Below are 14,966 nucleotides of genomic sequence, written 5' to 3'. Positions count from 1 at the left end.
GTGGGCTTGATAGAGTTCAGGTGCATGTAATTGAGTAGGAACGGAACTCATGAGAATGTTGTAAACATCTTGACCGTGCCCTTACTTTGTCTGGTGAAATCTGGCTACAAAATAAAGACACAGTTTGTATTCTATGGCACTGTCACAGGCTCTCCATCAGAGAGGACAGCATCCCACCGAGACCCAGCTTTCATTTTCTTGTCTGTATTTTCTCAATCCTTCACCACCCCACTCAGGGTCACTGAACCTGGCTGAGCTGGCACAGCACATAAGGCGCCCTGGGGCAGAGTATGCCATGGTTGTGCCAGCCCTCCACATAAGAGACAATAGGCATAGGAAAAGCCTAAAAATTGAGTATAAGATGCTATTTTGTAAGAGATTTACATTTATGGAGAAAAATATGCATTTATGAGGGTGTCTCCCTCTCTGTGCCAGGAAGAGGGGGATGACCAACTCCCTACAAACTCTTATCAATGCAGAAGGCAAGGACTTAAATCTGGGTAAATCACACCTGTGCTTTTCCTGGTAAACTCCCATATCTAATCCCCCTCTCCACTCACATTTTTTTAAAAAATATATTTTTTATTGATTTCAGAGAGTAAGATTCAGGGAGAGAGAGATAGAAGCATCAATGATGAGAGACTACCATTGATCGGCTGCCTCCTACATGCCCCACAATGGGGATCAAGCCTGCAACCCAGTCATGTGCCCTGACCTGGAATCAAACTGTGACCTCCTGGTTTATAGGTCAATGGTCAACTACTAAACCACACTGGCTGGGCTCCACTCATATTTTTTTTTGTCTTTAGCTGAAGTAGTATTTAAGGTAGTGGCTTCTGCCATATCTGGGAGTTACTCAGTTTTCATGGGTCACTCCCATGTATGCAGAAGGCATCATGTCATTAAACTTCCATTTGTTTTTCTTTCCTGCTAATCTGTCTTTTATTACAGGGTGGTCTCAGCCAAGAACCTAGAAGGGTAGAGGAAAAATGGTTTTTCCTCCCCTTTATCCTCCTTTGGAAATCCATTCTGATTACAGTAAGCCCTCACTTAACATCCTTGGTTACTGACTTTAATTCAAATAATGTATACTTTGTATAACAAAACCAATTTTGCCATTGGCTAATTGACATCAATAAGAGTTAAGTTTCAATCACATATTTCTAGTCACAAAAATCACCAAATTTCTAAATAAAGATTCAAAATGCTCCTAATATTAAACATTGAAATAAATGTAAAGTATATGTCCATTTAAGAAAGGTGGATAAAAACAAGTAAAAAGGTGTTTGTTTATTTTTTTCTTTTCCCAGCCTGCTTACTTCATTTTAGGGTTGCAGGTGTCTGGAGCCTATTCTGGCAGCTCAGCTTGCAAGTGGAAACCCACCCTTCCATCGCAGGGCCACTTGCACACGCGCACTCTGATTGGGACACGGTAGACAAGCCAATTTGCTAACTCCCACTTCTGTGGGATGTGGAAGGAAACTGAAGTCCCTGGAGAAAACCCATGTTATGGAGAACAAGCACCCTCCACAGGCAGTGGATCTGGCTGGGAAGCACTATTTTTTCTCACATCATCATCCCCAGGATGTTGAACGAAAGGATGTTATTCAAGGACCTGCTGAATGTTTCTGCACTAGGGTGACAATTCAGTTCATGACCTCAATAAATGGCAGAGTTTTACTGAGGACAACTTACAACTGCAGTGGCCTCTTTGGCACCTAAATTTCCCTGAGGCTTATAAGTTAAAATCATTGGGGATAAACTTTAGAATCTGTTCCCATTATATTTCCTCAAAAATGGATAGGTCAAAGATGCAAGATTGCAGGTGACAAAAAGATGACCTCACCTCTAACTATTGTATAAATATAGACTAGAGAATGTTGGAAAGGATACTTCGGTTTGCTCTTGACAACTGAACCAGTCTGCCTTTGCTAGTAATTTTGTAAATAGCCTATGATCAAAAGTTAGAGATTATCATCTAAAACCACAATATAAATAGAAAAAATGTTCCTCTCTCGAAACATGTACACTAGCTCAACACCATGAAGACTCCATTGCTGGAAACATCAAATCAACCTAATGTGAACTGAAGGCTTTACAACTTAGCTGATTAGAAGGAAGCAGGCCAGGGCAATTTGCTTCCTCCAAAACTCCCCAAAGATGGACACTGCAGATACCATCAATAAAAGGATATTGCCTGGTTTTATAATGTAAAAGAGAACAAGAGTCCAAAAATCTATCCTCCTGATGACTTTCACTGAAAGGCCCTCCCCCTGTGTCCACACTAACTTGCCAGAGGAGACAATCATTCCCATGAATGGGCACTCCCACCCCCTTTCCTAGTGGACTCTGGGCAACATACCTCTTATTTCCCACCACCTTCCCTTGCACACAGCCATCTCTCTGGAGGACGTGACTGTCATCCACGTGACTACCTTTACCTGAACCTCTCTGTCACTCACTAGGATCCCTTACTACCTAGCATAGTTTTCAATTTAGTTCCACTACCTGGCCAACCTTCTAGAAAGAGAGTTACTTTCTAACTGAAAACTTTGCTTCCCTAAGAGTCTCATCCTTGAGATTCTTGGCTCCCCATCTCACACCTTTGTTTTCATGGCTCTATTTACCCTCAGATTTTTCTTGCTGATGACAAAATGCCCGAGCCTCCTTTAAACCCTCAAGTACAAGCTAATTACTTGACTCCCTTGGACTTGCTTACTGCACTGACACAGATCAAATCTGGAAGGCTGACCCTCTCAGAGAAGAAATAGAACCTTCTGTACACTCCCAACACTCCCACAATGTCCTCTAAAGCAAGAATCCTCTAAGGTCTTCAACCTATAATTCAAGGCCTCCTTGACAAGGGAGTCTTAGTCCCACATCTAGTTCCTGTAAAACTCCCATCCTCCCTGTAAAGAAGCCAATGGGAAACCAGCTAATCCAAGAGTTGAGAGCAATCAATCAACAAAATATTCAATCCCCAGTTTTCCTTTAGTTCTGAAAAACCCCGACAACATTCTGGCCTCTGTCCACCCAACAGCATTTGCCTCTTAGTCCTCGACTTATGTGCTGCTTCTTCCAGAATATTTTTCAACCCTGACTCCCAATATCCTTTTGACTTCACATATAAATTCAATCATACATGTGGACCATCACATCTCACCTTACTGAGGACCCACCTTACTTCTCTAGGACCCTGAATACGGGCCTGAGAGATTTAACCCTCTCATACACTCTGTTGTTATTCAGCATGTAGGTGACATTTTTCTCTGCTCACCCTCCCTATTTTGACAGTTCCTTTATCATTACCCATTACTTACTCCAAGGTCTTGTCCACATGGGAAATAAGGTCTCTAGAGACAAAATGCAAGACTCAGTCCTCAAATGTATTACCTAGGGAATTTCTGCTCTAAAGGAAAGACTTTATCCTCAATGAATTTACACTGTCATCGATTTCTCTTTCCCTGAGACAAAAAGGTAACTCAGAGGGTTTCTAGAATTAGGTGACTATTACAGGAATTAGACCCTTAACTTTTCTATCATAACCTCTCCCTTAGTGCCATGGCTTAAGAGATTGTTACCAAACCCCTTAATCAGGACTGTCATATCTGTATTTCAAAGCAGTACACCCTCTCTATCCTCTTCTCCTTCCTTTGGATTCCCTGTTTTGAACTCTATTCTTTTCCCCTTTCTTAAACAAAAAAGAAGGGCATGCTTAGGATGTTCTCACCCCAAAATACAAGGGAAGCTAAAGTCCTATTAGGTACTTTTGCCTCACGTTAGACCCAGTGTCTCAGGAATTCTACTTCCCCAAATTCCCCATTTAATCCAGACTACTGCTGATTTAGCTGTGAGGCATTCACTCAACATTTACATTACCAAGACAGTTTAGACCCTATTACTGACAGAGAACACTAAACACCTTTTCACACCCAGGCTCATCTCTCACAAAATCCTACCACTGCCTCCATCATGCAGCATTATCCACTGCTCTTAAAACTTTAAGCTGGCTACTCTTCTCCCCCTACTTCAGAGGGACATCCTCACAGCTGTATCACCATCACAGTCTCTCACCCTTCTGCACACCGACCTTACTGAAACTCTCTCCAAGATCCCCATGTTTCCTTATTTGTGGAGTGTTTTACTTCAGGAATACAAATGGTAAATTTTCAACAATCCATTGATTTCCAACTCACACTTGAGGTTAATTTTACTCAAGTGGCCAAACTTGTAGCTCTCACCTGAGCTTTCAAAGTAGCACAAAATAAGAAAGATGACTTAACATAGAGGCTTTACAACAGCTAGAGGGACACCCATCAAAAAATGGAACCCAAACTGTTAGCCTCTGAGAGGCTTTACTCAAAAAATGAAGTATTCTCAAAAGTATTCTTCACAATAGTCAGACCTTCACATCTAAAGCAAATCCCTTGCCTGAGAAATATGCTATGATAGCTGCTTTCCAAGAAAACTCTTTCTTGATCACCTGCATAATTCCCATTGTTCAACCGCCTTTAGAAATAGAGATTTTAAGAAACTTAGGGCATATCAACTGCTAACACCTGAGTCTGATAAAATGAATTGCACATAGGCTGAATATTTTGTTCTCTAAGATGAGCTTTGGAGACACCCAGATAATTGCTCACTTGGTGTCTTTGGTCCCTCACCTGAAATTTAGTCTAAAGCCCACATAGGGTCACACATCAAGGCAAAGAAAATTTTAAAGTCCTCACACCTATTGGTGGGAATGTTTTGGCCCTTATAGTGAGCAGGTAATCTCAGCATGCCCTGTGTGTCAGAAACATAGTCGTGGTGAAAATGTAAAGGTGTGACAAGGATAGTGGCCAATTTCCTCTGTCCTTATCTCCATTGGCAAGTGAATTTTCTCTGACTTCCAAAATTTTATGATCATGAATATGTCCTAAGCTTAGTCTGTGTGTATTTAAAGGTGGTTAGAAGGGGTTTCCTGGTTACATGCCACCACTGTAGCTAAGCTGGTGCTAGAAAGAAGTTTTGCCACTTGGGAATTTTGTTGTTCTCTAGTGATAGAGGTACCTACTTTACTGCTAAGGTTATTCAGAATACTCAATGAATACTTCCTTGCATTGACCTTATCACTTTCAGTCCTCTAGTAAAGTAGAATGAGCCAATGGTGCTCTTAAATTCAAATTTGTTAAGCTCACTGAGAAACTCAACTTGCCTTGGCCCAAAGTATTATCTTTAGCTCTGATGATTCTTCACTCCTCCCCCTCCAGTCAACATTGCTACCCCTTTGTGAAATTACTGGCATGCTCTTACCCTTGCTCCTCCCAGACCTTAGGAGACCCTAGTCTAATACAATCCAATGTCCTTAAATACTGCTAAGGTCTTGTAAAATACTCTCATACTTATAAACAACAGGTCACATCTGCCTGTCCCCCAGACATCCCGCCACATCCCTTACATGATATTCTGTTTAGAGACTTAGTTTTGTGGAAAGATAGCACTGAAGACCAATTCTAACCCAGAAGGATGGAACCTTATACTGTCCTTTGAATAGCCATATTGCTGCAAAACTACAAGGAGTACAAGGTTGGGTTCTTGATTACCTTTTAAAAAGTTACAAGCTTTACTCTGAACATAAATTTCTTCCAGAGGGAGACCTTAAATGAGACTCTCCGAGAGCTCCCAAAGGAAACGACAACATGAAGCAGATTGCTTTCTCAAAACTTACTTAATAGGCAAATGACATCCCAGGTGTTGGGCATCATCCTGTGCAGAGTTGTAAATGCTATAATACTATGCAGCCATTGATTTGACAAATGATTCAACCGTGTACTAAGCAGTCCTGAGAACAACTCTATTTCCAACTGAATTTGTACACAGAGGCTGAATCTGAGTTGACAACTTTATACACGGCAATCAAATCTGGACTAACAAGTGAGGCAGAACTGGCCATTCCCCGGTGCCTCATTTCCGTACATAGTTGTTATGTTTGTGTTGAACAAGAGGAGGGACTGACCACATTGAAATTTCCCTGAACCTTCTGTGTCTAGAAAACAGTGAAGGCAAATCATCCTAACCTTTTGTTCTCCAAAATCTCTTGCCCTTTTGTGTTCTGGGAAACATCTTATTGCAAAAAACATCCCTTCCCCATAACCCACTGCCCACTGGTTTTTGTGACCTCCATTAAACTCACAAGTGACCCTCTTGTTTGCCTGTGACAAGGTCAGACATGGACCCTCCACATTCATATTCTTTATTTCCCAGATGATTAGTTGTACTATTTGCCCATCAAAACTAGATAGACACACAGACATTTCTTGTTCACCTGGCTGACAGAACCCCTGATTATAAAAATGTCATAACTATAAAATCACCCATCTATGACTTGTCTACTCCTCCCTATAAACATCTAGACAAAACATTGCTGAGACACTCAGATCTTGAAATCTGGCATGCTCTCTCTAGTGCAATAATCTGAATAAAGTAAATCCCTTACTTGTTTGTTTTTCATTTTTCACATGAGAAATTATAATTTATTGTGAAATTTAATGAGAAACACCAAAATTCCTATGGGTCAGACACTATTCTAAGGAATAGATATGTGTTATCTCATTTAATCATCACAACACCCTATGAGGTAGGCATTTTTTGTCCAAAAGATTCTTTGTCCGCCTGAGTGAAAGTGGTATAGCCAAGGTGGGAATTTATTTATTTATTTATTTATTTATTTATTTATTTATTTATTTATTTTAAAAGATATTTTATTGATTTCTTACAGAGAGGAAGGGAGAGGGATAGAGAGTTAGAAACATCAATCAGCTGCCTCCTGCACCCCTCACACTGGGGATGTGCCCGCAACCAAGGTACATGCTCTTGACCAGAAATGAACCTGGGACCCTTCAGTCTGCAGTCCAATGCTCTATCCCCTGAGCCAAACCAATTAGGGCAAAGGTGGGAATTTATTGAAGAATAAGTACAGATTCCTACGTAGGGAAGGTGAAAGAATCTCATAGCACAGACTCCCACTTGGAAGGGGATTTCTCCCACAGAGTTTCCCTTTCCATGGTTTATAAAGCTGCAGATCTTTGTGCCTTGATATCCCTTCTGAGACTAGTTACTATAGTAACTTCTGAACTCAAAGGTCAAACCTCGCATGAGACATGTGAGGGTTTTCCTCCGCTCATTGTTTTCCTATTCCCTTTGGGCTTTCTTTTATTTCTGGATGAAGGGCTTCCTTCCCTTTATTTTGTGAATATAGACCTTTGCTGTTTCTAGCTCCCTCATTCTATAAAAATATACCTGTTGCAGCTTTTTAGCTTCCCTATTCTATGGAAATATACATTCTGCTGCTCAGCCACCCTGTGCTTCTTCCATGGTCCTCTAAAATTTCTTGAAACCTGTCTTTTTCACCCAAAATTCCTGTTTCTTGGTTGACTCCTGCTTGTAACCTATCACGGCTAGGATTAAACCTGCAATCAAGGTATGTACCCTTGACCAGGAATCAAATCCGAGACCCTTTGATCATTGGGCTGATGCTCTATCCACTGAGCAAAACTCACCAGGGCTGTTCTATTTTATTATTAATTAGTAGAGGCCCCATGCAAAAGATTCATGCAAGGGGCTGGGCCCTCGAAGCCCTGGCTTTGTCTGAAAGGTGGTCCAGAAGGTCGTTTGGCTGTCCAGTCTAATTAGCATATTTACACTTTTATTAGTATAGATTGTTGTTAATCGCTTACTGTGCTTAATGTATAAATTCAACTTTATTATAAATCTTCATATCTAGAAAAAACATAGTATATTTGGGTTTGGTATTATTTGTAGTTGCAGGTGTCCACTAGGGGTCTTGTAAAATATCTCCCGGGGATAAAGGAGGACTGCTGTAAATTAGTACAGCCACCTTTCAAAGTGGTTTGGCATTTTTTATAAAATTAAATATATACTTACCATAAGAACTAGCATTTATCTCAGAGAGATTCATTTTCTCCATGAGAAATAAGAAAATTTCCACATAAGGACTTGACGACTAATGTTCAAAACATTATTTATAGCAGCTTCAAGCTGGAATCAACCCAATTGTCTATCAGTGTGCGAATGAATAAACAAGGTGTGTATATCTATACAACGAGTCACTATTTCACAATAAAAAGAAACAAACTGCTGAAATATGCAACCACTATGAGTGAATTGCAAAGGCATTATCCTGCAAAGAAGATGCCAGACACACATATTGCAGAATTTTGTTTATACAAACACTTGAAAAGACAAACCTAATCTATGATGATAGAAAGCAGGTTGGTGGTTGCTGAGCATGAAGACTGGCTGGTAAGGAGACTTACAGGTGCATTTTGAGGTGATTGAAATGTTTTATACCTTGATTGTGATGATAGTTACATAGGTATATATTTGTCAAATAGGAGCATTTTATTGAATGTCAACTATAGCTCAATAAAATTGATACAACTTTAAAAACAAAAAAGAATGAGTCACATATGAGTACTTTAAAAAGAGGTCACAGTAAAAGCCTATAATTACATTAAAAAACAATACAATCTTAATCATCTCCTGATCTATGTAAATGCTTGATAAAGGGTCCAGAAAAATTGCAACAAAGTGATAAGTGGATATCACTCAAGGGGAAAGGAGTAAGATGGAGAGGACCATTCCCTAAAGATGGATATATTTTCACTCAGCGTTGTTAGGTTTTTATAATCAATTGTATGTATTGTTTGTCCACTTTTTGAGAAAAATAAAAATGAAACACGTGCACATGCACAGGCACACGTAAATGCACACGCACACACACACACTTGTTTCACCTGAAGTTGAGCCTGCTTCTGACTCCAGAGCAGGGTGCTAAGAGCCACTAGGGGTGGAGATTCTGCTGAGAAGGACCACAGTTATCCCTCCAGCACTCCAGGCACAGGACATGGGCTGCAGGGCAGGGTGGTCCAGCAGTCACCTTATATGCTCTTCTGGGTTCTGGTCACGGTGGTGGCTCGGCAGGTCCTGGTGGAGCAGGAGCCAGGGTAAAGGGATGCCTCGACTCTCTCACTTCCCCATAGTACTTGATAGGAAAGCCAAAAATAATTGTGAACATTTTTTTAAGTGTGTTGTCTAGTGATAACCCAATAATCCAGTTTGCCATAGACCATTGGTTCTGCACTGGGGGCATTTGTCCCTCAGAAAACACCTGGCAATATCTAAAGACACTTTTGGCTGTCACCTCATCCCTAGTGGGTAGAGACCAGGGATGCTGCTAAACATCCCTCAAGGCCCACAATGGTCCACCACAAAGGATCGTCATGCCAAAATTGTCAGAAGTGCCCTGATATGGGCAACATGCTTCTACAACACTCTCCAATCTTATTGGAGAAATAAAAAGAAATCACTCACTTGGTGTTAGTGATGGAGGTTGATTCTTACAGCAGTGTTTTATCTTCAAATTTTTTGAGTGGTGATGTGGAAATAGAAACAGAAGTTGTCTTTCTACTTTGTTTTGGACAAAAGTCAGTCTTGGGCAAATCTACATGAAAGATGACTCTAGGAAGTTAGGAATTGTGTTGGAAGAGATTGCTGGGGGCACAGGGCCCTGGGGCACAGGGCTTGGATCCCCAAGCACACTTGCTTCCTGTCTTTGGGAGTACCCCTGGGGAGGGGAACAGAGCATCCTCTGGTTCCACAGTTTTTATTCTCCAACAAGTTCATGCACCAGTCAGTTTAGAGAGTTGCTCAAGCACAAGAAACTATGATGGAATAAGGAAGAAGAAACCACTACATTGCCTTCCACTCCCAGCATGTGCTACCCTGTGACCAGCTTCCTCTCTTCTGCTGAAAGAGGAGGAGGTCAGGCAAGCAGGAAGGCTGGCAGGGGTGAGATCCAGGGATGGGTGTGGGAGGGGGGCTGGTCCTGTGAGAGTGGAAGGGACAGAGGAAAGCCTGGGGTGCTTGTTTTCACAGTGGGACCCATGGGGACCAGAGGGAAAGAAATAGTGACTGGTTTCTGACACTATTTTGAGAAGATGTCCTTTTTTGCACTGATGGATACTTCTTTCTGGGATGAACTATAGCTCACTTGGGATATATTTTATTAGTGTAACTCCAGATGCTAAATTTTCTTTTTCAATTTTTATTAAAAAGGTTTGAGTGTTTTGTTTTCAGAAACAAGTAAGGTTATTTTAAAAGTTTCATTTATCTTTATTGAATTTATTGGGGTTGCATTGGTTAATAAAATCACATATGTTCAATGTACAATTGCATTGTGTGCACACCATCCCAACCCTGGTCTCTTTACCTCACCATTTATCCCCCTTTAATCTTCTACCTGCCCCTACTCTCTCTTCCTTCTGGTAATCACCATACTGTTGTCTGTGTTCAGGAGTTGATGTTATTGTTTCTGTTTAATTTCTTCAAGTTAATTTAATTTCCTTAAATTCTGGGTGATTTAAAAAAATATTTACATATTAAATCCTTTTAATACAGAATCTATGTAATTTAAATATTTAAAAAGAATACAGTGAAAAATAAGTCTTCTTCCCAGCTCTGAGGCAGATAATCCTTGTTTCCTTCCAAAAATGGGTTTGGGAGGACTGAAGAAGTTGGAGAGCTGCTGCTTTAGGGGGGTGAAAGCCAAATCAAGGAGAATGGGTTCTGTGACTGCTTAGAAAAGGAGGACAGGAGGGCGTGCCACCAGCTGGAGGCCCGATGGGAGAGCTTCCTGGAAGATGATATTCTGTTCTGGGCAGACGTTCACAGGGCACTCAACTGTTGCACACAGCTTAGGTGGTTGACTGCTGCTAAAAGAAGGCAACAGAAACAAGGGCTAGGAACAAGACAAGAAATTGGAGGCTTTTGGCGTTACAGGGTAGAGTTTTTATTGGGTTTTCTCCTGGATTAGTCAGTCCTTCAGGTATAATAGCCAACCACTCAGTCTTTCCTTATATGTCATCAATTTCAGAGTAAGAGACTATTACCGGAAAGTAACACAAGTTAGAAAGAATAATGTAGGGTTTGTTGGTCTTTTGTGTTTTCTTAGAACTCTATTGTTTTCTTTTTGTGTTCAAAGCAAGTTCTGGTTTGGACAGAAAGTATGGCCTTTAGGGGTTGTGGATGCTGCCACTTACTCAGAATAGGCTTATAATGCTTACGTTGTACCAGCTTTGGTTCTCACTGGGTTCCAACTCTCCGTGGGTCCACTGAAGTTTGTAGAGGGCTGCCTGAGAAGGCATATGGACATTCTTTAAATTGTTAGCTGAGCCCAAGGTACTGGCAGAGTACCTTTGTCCAGGTGTCAGCAGGGGCGGGTCTAGTAATACTAGAGCCTAGTTAAGAATGCAGAAAAGCTCCTTTGACCCTATAAATAAACCTGTGTGGCTTGGGGGGTTGCTTGCTGCCTCTCCATCAGAGAGATGGCACCCACCTAGCGCCCAGCTTGATGAATCTATTTCTGCCTCCATGGTCTCTTCTTTCTTTCTCCAATTTCTTAATCCCCACCTCCTCCACTCAGGAACCTGTCGTTTTCCGTGATGGACACGGAAAACAGAGAAACAGCCCACCACAGGGGTTCTATTCTCATGGAACATCATGAACACTACTCATGAATGGGGCAGCAGGGAAGAGTGGACACACATATTGTGCATATCTTCTCTGCTCATGTGCATACTCTTCTGCCTTATAGAACTTCACTCACAAAACACACGTTCAAAGATGAAATTAAGAATTTCAAGATGGCCACAGCAAAACATTAAACCAAATGTAGAGCCTCTCCTAACCCAGGGCCTTGTAAAGCTGCACAGACTGATGGCCCATGAAACAAGCCCTGCAGATCTGGATGTGAAATCAGGACTGCCAAGGGGTCTTGAAATGATGAGATGAATTATTTGAGGCCAACACCAACACCTGGAGGATGGCAGAGCCACGAGCTGGAAGAACTCAGTTCCTGATGACATTGCTATTCGTGATTTTCATCCTCTTGAAACTTGCCAGACTTCTTATCATATGAAATAAAAATGTCCTTTCTTTAAAAGAAAATAATTTCTTTTATTTTTCAATTTCTGTTGACAAAAAGTTGCTTTTAAATCTGGCTTGAATTGAGTGTTTTCCTACTTGCTGTTGAAATCATTCTACTGTGTATAGGAGTACATTCTGTTCATGAGTGATTGCCTCACCTCCCTTTTTCTTACCTGGCTGAATGTCTCATTCCATGCAATTGATGAAGGTGGATACATAAAACTAGGGGCCACCTACTTAGGCCTGATAAGATTTTTGGACTTGAATGCTAAAGAACACTAAAGGGATCGAGCTGGCAATCGGGACCTGCAATCGGATTCCAGGTGGAATGCTATTCCAAACAATGACAGCCTCCTCATTCGCACTCCATAAAGAGTACATGTGCATGTACTGCCCTCTTTGGGTAGATAACTACCTTGTAAGAATCACCGATGACCTGAAGAAGTAGTAGTCCAGTCATAATCAGGGTTAAGTTAACCCACTGAGTCTCACTGTCTCTCTTCCAACTTTACGATCATTCAGTTTAAAAGGTGAACAAAATAATAGTAAAAAAATAGTTAATCTGAGACTCTCAGAATGTGATCTCAGAAAACATTAGCTAAGCAGAAGAGCTGTAGAAAATTCTTGCAGATAATTAGACAATTCCACTAGCCTTCAAATGTTTAATCACCGTTCCTGGACTTGGTACGTGCTCACATATGCCAAAATTGCTTTAATCATAGTGCAAAGATCTCTGGGAGATATTGTACAGACTGGTCTTAAAGACTCAAAGCCATCCCCTTTTCCTTCATACAGACTCCAAACCTTGCCAACAACCTAAGGTGTGTTACTAATGTCACAGTTGAATATTTAGAGATAATGAACACAAATAGTTGAAAAATGCTAATACAGTCATGAGCCACATATTTTGCTTCATAATGGATTACATATATGATGGTGGTCCCGTAAACTTATAATGTTTCTGAAAATATTCTATCACTTAGTTACATTTTAGCCATTGTAACATTGTGCTGCAACACATTATTCATGTGTTTGTGGTAATGCTGGTATAAACAAACTACTGTGCTTCCAGTTATATAAAAGTATTGCACATACAGTATACAATACTTGATAATGATAATAAACAATTGGTTTGTGCATTTACTGTATTATACTTTTATTGTTATTTCAGAGTATACTCTTTCTACTTATAAAAAACGTTTGCTGTAAAAACAGTTTCTGTGTTACCCCAGCAGCAGCCTCATATATCTTCTTTTGTCCATGTCTCTTGATTATATAATTTTATCTTATGCTTGATTTAACCTCATGTTTTGTTCTGTAACTATACAAAATCTACTGCTAAGGCTGCCAGAAGAGGCCATATATTGATAGATTGATGGACCTGGAACCAAAATTAAAAGTGATTAGAAACTATACAGGTGGAAAATCAGTGACTGGTATTGCTCTCCAATCAGGCATGTCCCATTCTACCACAGCTATGACACTGAAGAACGAAAACAAAGTGACTGAAGCTGTTAAAGGATCTGCTTCCATGAAGACAACGAGACTAATAAAAACTTTGAGAAGAGCCTATATCAGACATGGAGAAACTTCTAATGACCTAGTCTTCAATCTAGTCACAGAGGTTGATCCTTCTCAGCATTATAATAATTATGGCCAAAGCAAAAAGTTTGTGATGTTGAAAGAAGAGATTGAACCCAACTACAATGTTGAATTCATTGCTTTAATCATTATTTATTACATAATGTGAAAGTGAGTGGCGAGTCTTGAGTGCTGATGTAAAGGCAACTGAAGAATTTATGAAGACTGTAGATAAACGGATTATTGGAAAATTACTTGCCAGAGCAAATATCAATATGGATGAAACCTCCCTTGCCTGGAAACAGATGCCTAAAAGGACTTTCATTCATAACCAAGCCAAGTCAATGCCAGGTTTCAAGGCTTTTAAGGACAGGATAACAGTCTTGCTTGGGGCAATGTTTCAGACTACGATGGAAACCCCTTGTGATCTGTCACAGTGAGAACTGCAGGGTCTCTAAATATATCAATGAACACACACTGTCAGTGTGCTATAGGGATAATAAAAAGTCATGGACCAAGATGCCCTTCTGAATTGCCCTGCCAGAGAAATGCATAAATACTGTTTAGAGAATAACATACCATTCAAGATTTTGCTTATCAATATTTTTTTTAATGCTCCTGGATGTCTTCATTCTATCCGTGATCTTTGGCCCAATATATAAAGCTGTGTTACTCTCTCCAAATACCACCTTTTTGATCAAGGAGTTATAGCAGCTTTTAATGTCTACTACCTGAGAAGAACCTTTGCTGAGGCTATTGCTAGAACTGAGGAAGACACAATATCCTTGCTTGGGCTTGGGGTGATGTCACCAAGGAGTAACACTCAAAAGGTTAGTCCATGACTTCAAAAGATTTGCAAAAGATGAGGAGGTGGTAAAAATCAACAAAGTGGTGGTTGAGAGAGCAAACAACTTTAAACTGGGCATGGATGAGAATGACATTGAATAGATCCTAGAGTTGGTACCTGAGGAGCTGACTAATGAGAAGCTGTAGGAACTGGAATGATATGCACAGCAACTAGTAAAGAAGAGGCAAGAGAAAAGGAAACTGCAGGCAAAGAAGAAGAAGGAGAAGGAAAGGAGGAGAAGGAAAAGAAGAACTGTAAAGAAAATTCACAGTGAAGGACTTAGCAGACACTTTTGCAGACCTTAACAAGATCCTATGGACCCCAACACCAAAAGGTTTTCATTAATAGAAATGTTCATGGTGCATCATCTGTTTGCAAGCGAATCCACGATGACAAAAAGAAATAAACCAAGCGAACCACCATGGACACATTTCTTAAGGAGTGACACCTCCTCAAGAAGAGCCTCAGGCAGGTCCTTCAGGAGCAGCTCCAGAGGAAGGCACTTCTGTCATAGCTGACAGCTCCCTGTGTGGTACTGCCTCGAACACCT

This window comes from Pipistrellus hanaki (genome assembly GCF_964339955.1).
Source record: "Pipistrellus hanaki genome assembly, chromosome: 2".
NCBI lineage: Eukaryota > Metazoa > Chordata > Mammalia > Chiroptera > Vespertilionidae > Pipistrellus > Pipistrellus hanaki.
Note: the sequence above shows the minus strand (reverse complement) of the source record.